The sequence below is a fragment of the Jaculus jaculus genome, chromosome 13, assembly GCF_020740685.1.
Source record: "Jaculus jaculus isolate mJacJac1 chromosome 13, mJacJac1.mat.Y.cur, whole genome shotgun sequence".
NCBI classification, from domain to species: Eukaryota; Metazoa; Chordata; class Mammalia; order Rodentia; family Dipodidae; genus Jaculus; species Jaculus jaculus.
Window position 1 is genome coordinate 28,883,003 of NC_059114.1, and position 8,409 is coordinate 28,891,411.

General features: G+C 47.2%; 1 protein-coding gene across 3 annotated transcripts in view; it reads right to left on the minus strand.

The window, feature by feature from the left end:
- Sbno1 (strawberry notch homolog 1) overlaps positions 1-901 on the minus strand; it is a 73,443-nt gene extending 72,542 nt beyond the window's left edge. For all 3 annotated transcript variants that reach the window (XM_045131981.1, XM_045131980.1, XM_045131979.1), the window contains exon 1: positions 752-901. The gene's annotated coding sequence lies outside the window, so the exon portion shown is untranslated. The remainder of the gene's footprint in view (positions 1-751) is intronic.
- Between the last annotated feature and the right edge of the window lie 7,508 nt (positions 902-8,409).

Below are 8,409 nucleotides of genomic sequence, written 5' to 3' on the forward strand. Positions count from 1 at the left end.
AGAAACAATCACAAGGCTTCAGGGACATCGAGTGTCCGAAGCGGTGAAGCCCCATCCGTAAGCACTTCAGGGAACACACCGGTTTGGGGAACTTAAAAGTTCGGCACGCCAAATGTCCAACAACCCCGGCCCTTAAGGTTGGGAGGTGAACTCCTGCTTGGGGGTAAACGGAGCTGATCGCCGCGCGGCGCGAAGGTAGCCCCCACAAGTCCCACGCACACCCCCACCGCCCCAGCAGCCAGATCCCCCGAGAAGCGGCGGCGAGCCGAGCCGACTCAGGAAAGACGACCCGTCGCCTGAGACCGGGAAAAATGGTCCGGCAGGAGGACTTAGGCAGGATCGCGGTCACACTTCGCTCGCGCGTCCCGGACGTCGCCGCCCTTGGGTCGTGCCAGGGAAGCAAAGAGAGGGAGACCCTGGTGGAGCCCAAGCGTCCGCAGACCCCAGCCTCGCCGGCCTCAGCGACGTCCCCGATTCCAGACAGCGGGACTCCCGGAACCGAGAGCCCCACGCGAGACGACCGCAGGGTTAGGGCCGGAGCGGACGGGCGGAGGACGCGGTGGCAGCGGGAACGGCGCCGGGACCTACGGCTGCGGAGGGAGAGGACGGCCGAGGGAGAACGAGCTCCAATCGGGGGTGAGGTGGCGGCCCCCCCCACAGCCCGGCCCCACACGGACCCCGGAGAGTGGTGGGAGTGGGAGGCTGTCCGGGAGGGCGTGTGTGGAAGGAGAAGGTGACGAGAAGGACTTACTTTGGCTGTGCAACAAGAATCCAGGAAAGCTTCTCCCGGGCAGCGAGTGCTTGAAGAGCCAGAGACGACTGAAGCGGAGGCGGCGGCGGCGGCGGCGGCGGCAGAAGCGGCGTCCGGCTCTGCCTACCTCTCCGCCGCCATCTTGACGCCCCTCCCCCGGCCCCCCCGCCCCGAAGGAAGGGGGCGGGGCGGCGGATCAGGCGCCGCGCGCACGCAGCGCGCACCGCACCCCCACGTGACTTCCTCCCTCCGCTACCACCCCCGCTTCTCCGCGCCCTTCTCCGCCCCACCTCCTTCCTAGGTGAAGGAATATGATTTCTCCCCCCATCTTGGCCGACCCCTGCCTTCGCCCCCCAAAAAAGGACTCCACCAGCTCCCGCTAGCTTAGTACCAGTGATTGGATCCAAGGAAATTCCGGAACCCAAGCTGTCCATTCGTGCAGCTCTGGGGTGGGCGAGGGGTGAGGGGGCCGGGTTTCAGAGAAGGGGGAGGGGGAAAGCGAAGGCCGCCTTGCACGGTCACGTGTGTGCCGTTTCCGCCGGCGTTCGCTGAGTTCTCGCGAGACTTGCGCGCCCCCCACCCCTTTTTTTCCCGTGGCTTGCTGGGAAGAAGGTCTGCGCTCTGGTGACGAGAGGTCAATCGGTGGGCTGTGCGCATGCGTCGTACCCCCGCTGTAGGAGTCGGTTTGGCAGCAGCCCAAGGCTGTTTGCAGAACCGCAGCTACGACCTCTGAAGTACCCGGTGGTGTTTCTGTCACTTGGAAGAGCTCATTATGCACACAAGTCATTTCTTGTTGGGTTCCCTGACATAAACTATAAAAAGTATAAAACCACTAGGAAGTCGAAGCCTCTGGGTTCTCCCACGGCCCTGAGCCCGGCTGCTAAGTCTTTTCCCACACACGGTCATCTGCACCAACTTGTGCTCTCTATTAATTGCTGCGAACAACACTGACCCTGCCTCAATCGCTTGTTTACTTTCCATCTTTTAATTATTCTTAGACATACTATAACTTATTGGTAACCCTTTTGTAAAGTCATTTGAGAATGCCGTTTGATGCCGTTGCTTAGGTGATAGGCATGCCTGAATGATTCTTGCCCCCTACTGGCGGCGCATCTCGCTTTCCTAGTGCTGGAAACAAACCACGTAGAGTCGTTTTTACAGTTGAGGTTAAAGTGTGGGAACTCTCCAAGAGAAATTAAAGAGGGGGGGAGCTGAGGAGAGAGCTCGGTGGTTAAAGGTGCTTGCTCGCCAAGCCTTCTGGCCCGGGGTTAAGTTCCCTAGATTCTTAGTAAATTCAAATGCAAAAAGTGGCTCATGCACCTGGCATATAATTGCAGTGGCAAGAAACACTGACACACTCAAGTAGGTAAAGGAAATAATGGATTGGAAATAACACATCAAAAGAACAACTATTTGGCTGGAGAAATGGCTTAGCAGTTCAGGCGCTTTCCTGCAAAGCCAAAAGACGACAGTTCAATTCTCCAGGACCCACGTAAACCAGATGCACAAGGTGGCACATACATGTGGATGGAGTTGTTTGCTGCCGCTAGAGGCCCTGGCGTGCAGTTGTCCCCCCACCCCTCTCTCAAATAAATAAATACAAAGAATAACAACTATTAATCTTCCAAACTAGCGTTTGTAAACATACATGTGTATTTTGGTTTAAAATGCGAGCCAAGCTAGGCGTGATGGCGCAAGCCTTTAATACCACGACTCGGGAGGCAGAAGTAGGAGGGTCACTGTGAGTTCGCGGCCACCCTGAGACTACATAGTGAATTCTAGGTCACCCTGGACTAGAGTGAAACCCTACCTGGAAAAAAAACAAAACAAATAGATAAATAAAATGCTAGCTAAGATGGGCGTGGTGGTGCACATCTTTAATCCCGGCAAATAGGGAGGCAGAAATAGGGGGATCACTGTGATTTCGAGGCCAGCCTGAGACTACATGGTGAATTCCAGGTCAGCCTGAGCTAGATCTGGACTCTACCTCGACAAAAAGGAAAAGCCAGCTAATTCCTTGGGGACCACTTTCATATCTTTTTTGTTGATGTTTTTGAATAGATAGATAGGTAGATGTTTTTTAAGAGAGAGAAAAAAAAATGAATGTGTGTGCCAGAGCTTCTTGCTGCTGGCAATTAACTCCAGACACATGCAGCACTTTGTACTTCTGTCTGGCTTTAAGCAAGTATTAGGGAATTGAACCAAGCTCCCACCACGCAGGATTTGCAAGCAATGCCTTTAGTAGCTCAGCCATATATATATATACATATATATATATATATATTTACTTGACACAGAGAGAGAGAGAGAGAGAGAGAGAGAGAGAGAGAGAGAGCAAGAAGCAGATAGAGAAAATGGGCACGCCAGAACCTCTAGCCACTGCAAATGAACTCCAAATGCATGTGCCACCCTGTGATTCTGGTCTACATGGGTACTGGTGAATCAAACCTGGGTCCCTAGGCTTTTCAGGCAAGCGCCTTAACCACAAAGCCATCTCTCCAGCCCTTTAAATATATTTTAAAGCTCATTATGTTGGCACAAGCTTTTAGTCTCAGCCCTCAAGAGTCTGAGATAGGAGAATTACCTGGAGTTCGAGGTTATCCTGGCCTAGGGATATTTTTACTATTATTACTTTTTTGTTTGTTTTTCGAGGTACAGTCTCACTGTAGCCCAGGCTGACCTGGAATTCACCATGTCGTTTTAGGCTTGCTGGCCTTGAACTCACAGCAATCCTTCTACCTCTGCCTCCCAAGTGGGATTAAAGCATTGCACCACTACTCCCAGCTTTAGCTTGCTTTTTATTTGGAGAAGGAGTTTCACTAAGTTACCTGTAGTGGACTTGAACTCACTTTGTAGCTTAAGCAGGCATGGAATTTTGAAATCAGTTCTGTCCATGTTGCTTCAAATAACAGAATTTTGATCTTCCTGTGGCTGAACAGTATTCTATTATGTGTATATAACATATGGTATTTTTGTTTTGGTTTGGCTTTTTAAATAATTTTGTTTTTGTTTTTCAAGGTAGAGTCTCACTCTAGCTCAGGCTAACCTGGATTCACTGTGTAGTCTCAGGGTGGTCTCAAACTCACAGCGATCCTTCTACTTCTGCCTCCCAAGTGCTGGGATTAAAGGCATGCACCACCACACCTGGTTTGTTTTGGTTTTTTGAGGTAGTGTCTCATTCTACCCAAGGCAGACGTGGAATTCACTTTGTATTCTCAGGGTGGCCTCAAACTCATGGCGATGCTCCTACCTCTGTGTCCTGAGTATTGGGATTAAAGGCGTGCACCACCACACCTGGCCATATGGGATTTTTGTTTGTTTGTTTTCAAGGTAGGGACTCACCCTACCCCAAGCGAATCTGGCACTCACTCCTGTAGTATCAGGCTATCCTCAAACTCACAGTGATCCTCCTACCTCTACTCCTGCTGCCAGGCCCGCCCAACCTCAGACTTTGAGATTAAATAAACCCGTCCTCCCTTAAGTAGCTTTTATCAATTATTTGTCCCCACCACAAGAAATGTAACAAGCTACTTATGGTGGTGCACACCTTTAATCCCAGCTCTGGGTGGGGGCAAGGTAGGAGGGCTGCTGTGAGTTCCAGGCCAGCCCAGGAGAGATCCAGACACTACCTGGAAAAGCTGAAAAACAAAAAAAGAGTGAAAAAGAAATTGACAAATACACCATCCTGACAGCAGTGAGATTACATTTCACTGTAGTATTGGGGGGGGGGGGTCAGTTTGTATTTATTTATTTATTTATGAGAGAGAGAGACAGGCAGATAAAGCGAGAGAGAAAAGAGCCACTGCAAACAAACTCCCAATGCATGTTCCACCTTGTACATCTAACTTTATGTGGGTTCTGGGGAGTTGAAACTGGGTCCTTTGGCTTTACTGGCAAGTGCCTTAACCACCAAACTATCTCTCAAGCACCGGTTTTTGGGGGGTCTTTTTTGGAAGATTTTTTTTTTGTGGTCTAACCCAGGCTGACCTGGAATTCACTATGTAGTCTCTGGCTGGCTTCGAACTCACATCAACCTCCTACCTCACAGAGATAGAGAAAAGATAGAAAGAATTGCCATGCCAGGGCCTCCAGGAACTGAAAACAAACTCCAGATGTACATGCCACATCTGTCTATATGTGGGTACCGAAGAATTGAACTCAGGTTGTCAGGTTTTGCAGGCAAGTGCTTTAACTGCTGAGCCTCAGTCCTGGTATACAGTGGATACTGTTGTTGGTTTTACTTCCCAGGAATAGAGAAAAAGCAAGATGGGCAAAGAAGGTTCAAGGTTCTTTGCAAGAAAGAAAATATTAAACCAGGTGTGGTGGCCTTTAATCCCAGCACTCAGAAGTCAGAGGTAGGAGGATTGCCGTAAATTTGAGGCCACCCTAAGAATACAGAGTTAATTCCAGGTCAGCAAGAGCTAGAATGAGACCCTATCTTGAAAAACCAAAATAAAAAAAGAAAGAACTGGCTTTCTCACAACAACCCCTCCTTTGAGATACAAGGACCAATCAGAGATTCCACTAGGTGGCCCTCAAACTCAGGTGGATAGTGTGCTGCGCACCTGTAATCCCAGCATTTGGTAGGTGAATGCAGGGTGATCTGAAGACCAGCTTCAGCTACACAGCAAATTCAAGGACAGCATGTGCTGCATGAAACCCTAGCTCAAAAAAGAGAAAGAGGGCTGGAGAGATGGCTTAGCAGTTAATTGCTTGCCTGTGAAGCCTAAGGACCCCGGTTCAAGGCTCAATTCCCCAGGACCCACATTAACCAGACGCACAAGGGGGCACACGCGTCTGGAGTTCGTTTGCAGTGGCTGGAGGCCCTGGCGCGCCCATTCTCTCTTTCTATCTGCCTCTTTCTCGCTCTGTCGCTCTCAAATAAATAAAAGTACCAAAAAAAATTTTTTTTTAAAGAGAAAGACCACCGGGTGTGGTGGTGCCTGACTTTAATCCCAGCACTCAGGAGGCAGAGATAGGAGGATGTCTGTAAATTCAAGGCCACCCTAAGACTACATGGTGAATTCCAGGTCAGCCAGGGTGAGAGTGAGACCCTATGTTGTAAACCCAAGAAAACAAAGAGAGAGAGAGAGGAGGAAAGAAGCCAGGTGTGGTGATGTACACCTTTAATCCCAGCACTCAAGAGGCAGAGGTAGGAAGATCACGGTGAGTTTGATGTCAGCAGGGAAGTATGGAGTGAGTGCCAAGTCAGCCTGGGCTAGACTGAGATCTTACCTCAAAAAAAAAAAAAAAAGACAGAGAGAAAGGGAATGAGGAAGGGAAGGAGAGGGAAAGCAAGAGAGAGAGAGAAATAAGGATATAAAAGAGAAGAGAAAAATGAAGGAAGACACAAAAAGGAGTCATCAATGCTGGGTGTGATTGCATGCATTTTATTCTAGTCATCCAGATGCTAAAGCTCATGAGTTCAAGGCCATCCTGGACTATGTAGTAAAACACTGTCTCCAAAAGAAAAGAAAAAGTTACCAGTAGGGAATAAGGTTGAGAAAGTGTATCAAGGTCATTCCAAAGATTCTTTTATTCTCAGACTTTTGAGCTTGGACTTTATTATGTAAACTACAGAGAACTCCAAAATTGCATGGAGAAAACCACCATGGTTGGGTATACATTCTAGAAGAGTTATTCTGGGAGCAGTGTAGTAGTAGATGGTTCAAAGAATGGGCTGGAGAGTATGAGGTTATAAACAAATGGGAACATGCTTGTAAGCTAGCCTGTACAAAGCCCTGATTTCCATCTCTAGCACTATAAAAAATAAAGGAGCAAAGAGAAAGAGGAGAGAGGAAAAAGAGAAAGAAAGGAAGGTGCCGGGCATGGTGGTGCACCCAGCACTCAGGAGGCAGAGGTAGGAGAATTGCTATGAATTCAAGGCCACCCTGAGAATACAAAGTGAATTCCAGGTCAGTGTGGACTAGAGCAAAACCCTAGCTTGCAAAACAAAAATCAAAAACAACAAAAAAAAAAAAGAGGACTGCAGGAGATGGCTTAGTGGTTAAGGCATTTGCCTGCAAAGCCAAAGAACCCCAATTTGGTTCCCCAGGACCCATGTAAGCCAGATGTACGAGGTGGCACATGCATCTGGAGTTTGTTTGCAGCAGCTGGAGGCCCAGATGCGCTCAATCTCTCTCTGTCTCCCTCTCTGTCTCTCTCTCCCTCTTTATCTCTACCAGATAAATAAGATATATAAAATATTAAATTAAAAAACTATGATTGAAAGTATGTATTTATTGCCATTTTCTTTGCTTTTGTAATGCATCCTGTTGTATTAACTATTATTTGAACATAGTATTTTTTTCCTGTTTTCTCATGTATGTGCTTTTCTTTCTCTTCAGTCTGAAGGATCTCGCAGAGTGTTTTCTGTAGAGGTAGCTTAGTGATCATATATTCCTTTAGCCTGATTTATTATTTAAAGTCCTTATTTATCCTTTATTTACGATGGGTAGCTTTTCTGGATATTATAATCTTGGTTAACAGTTGTTATGTTTCAGAACTTGGAATATATCATTATAAGACCTTCTGGCGTTTTTTTTTTTTTTTCTTTTTCAGGTGGGGTCTCTCTCCAGCCCAGACTGACCTGGAATTCACTATGTAGTCTCAGAGTAGCTTCTAGCTCATGGCAATCCTTCTACCTCTGTCTCCCAACTGCTAAGATTAAAGGCATTTACCACCACACCGGCTTCTTCTATGATTTTGTTGAAAATACCTATTATGCCTTTATGGTGAAATTCTTCTCCTTCTTCTATACCCTAAATTAAGTTTGATCTTTTCATAGTGTCCCAAATGTCCTGAAATTCCCACTCATATCTTCCTATTAGTTTGTCTTTCTCTTTGTTTGAATGTTCTAGGTCTGCCACTTAGTCTTCTAGCTCAGATATTCTGTACTCTCCTTGAACCATTCTGTTGGTGAGACTTTCTTTTTTTATTTCCTTTTAATTAATTTTTTTTTTTTTTTGAGGTAGGGTCTCACTCTAGCTCAGGCTGACCTGGAACTCACTATGTAGCCTCAAACTCATGGTGGTCCTCCTACCTCTGCCTCCCGAGTGCTGGGTTTAAAGGTGTGTGCCACCATGCCCGGCTTATTGGTGAGGCTTTCTACAGAGATTTTGACTTACTGTGTTTTCCACTTCTAGACTTTCTGATTGGTATTTTTTTTTTCCAAGGTAAGGTCTCACTCTAGCCGGGGCTGACCTGGCATTCACTATGTAGTCTCAGGGTGGCCTCGAACTCATAGAGACCTTCCTAGTCCTGCCTCCCAAGTTGGGACTAAAGGTGTGCACTATCATACACAAGATATTACTTCAGTATTTCTAGTTCCTTACTCATACCTTATTTCAACCTCATTTCTTTTTTTTCAATATTTTATTTTTATTTATTTATTTGAGAAAGAGGCATATAGAGAAAGAATGGGCACAACAGGCCTCCTGCCACTGTAAACAAACTCCAGTCACATGCACCACCACATGCATCTAGCTTACATGGGTCCTGGGGAGTTGAAGTCAGGTCCTTAGGCTTCACAGGCAAGCACCGTAACCCCTAAGCCATCTCTCCAGCCCTAGCCTGTTTATTTCATTAAGTTGGTTTCCTGTGTCTCCTCAGAAGTATGTTTTCTTCTTTAATTCCTTTGATTTCTGCAAATATATTTA